Source organism: Pteropus vampyrus, unplaced genomic scaffold (genome assembly GCF_000151845.1).
Source record: "Pteropus vampyrus isolate Shadow unplaced genomic scaffold, Pvam_2.0 Scaffold126, whole genome shotgun sequence".
Classification (NCBI taxonomy): Eukaryota; Metazoa; Chordata; class Mammalia; order Chiroptera; family Pteropodidae; genus Pteropus; species Pteropus vampyrus.
Genome location: NW_011888907.1, coordinates 1168771 through 1169328, shown reverse-complemented (window position 1 = coordinate 1169328; position 558 = coordinate 1168771). Strand labels below are relative to the sequence as shown.

At 55.2% G+C, this 558-nt stretch overlaps 1 protein-coding gene across 1 annotated transcript in view; it reads right to left on the bottom strand.

The window, feature by feature from the left end:
• Nucleotides 1-558, bottom strand: part of GFRA2 (GDNF family receptor alpha 2) — an 81019-nt gene that overhangs the window by 2102 nt on the left and 78359 nt on the right. The window lies entirely within an intron of this gene.

Below are 558 nucleotides of genomic sequence, written 5' to 3'. Positions count from 1 at the left end.
GGCTTCAAATGGCTTGATGTTTAAGTCACCTATGGAGAATCTCTGGCTAACAGAAGCAACTAGGAAGTTCAAGAAAGTATGCCTAAATCACTGCTCTTGACTAGAAGTATTAATAATCCCTTGGATATCACAGGCAATCTACCCAAGGCATCTGGCCAGCTAAACAAAGCACTAGCTGTCACACAGAGGGGTGGCCATGAACAGAGTTCCTGCTGATGGTGGGGACAGGACCGCAGGGGTGATGGCTGCAGCCGGAATGGAACTAGATACCAGACCCACGAGGACCCTGCTCAAGGCCACAGCACCGGTGACCCTGTGTGCTAAGATCTAGCCCAGCCGAGCCGCCAATCTGCGGCCCTGGAAAAAGGTGTTCTCAGGCTCTTTCAACCCCACGGACTAGATTCTACCGCCCAGGACCAAGTGCAGCTCTAGCTAGGGCCGCAGGAGGCCGCTGCTGAAGTGGCCCGCAGGTCCCACCTCAGAGACTGCGCTGTCACCACTGTCTTCTGTCTGACTGTGTCCCCGCTTCACCGGTCCTCACCTGGTCTCCCCACAGTG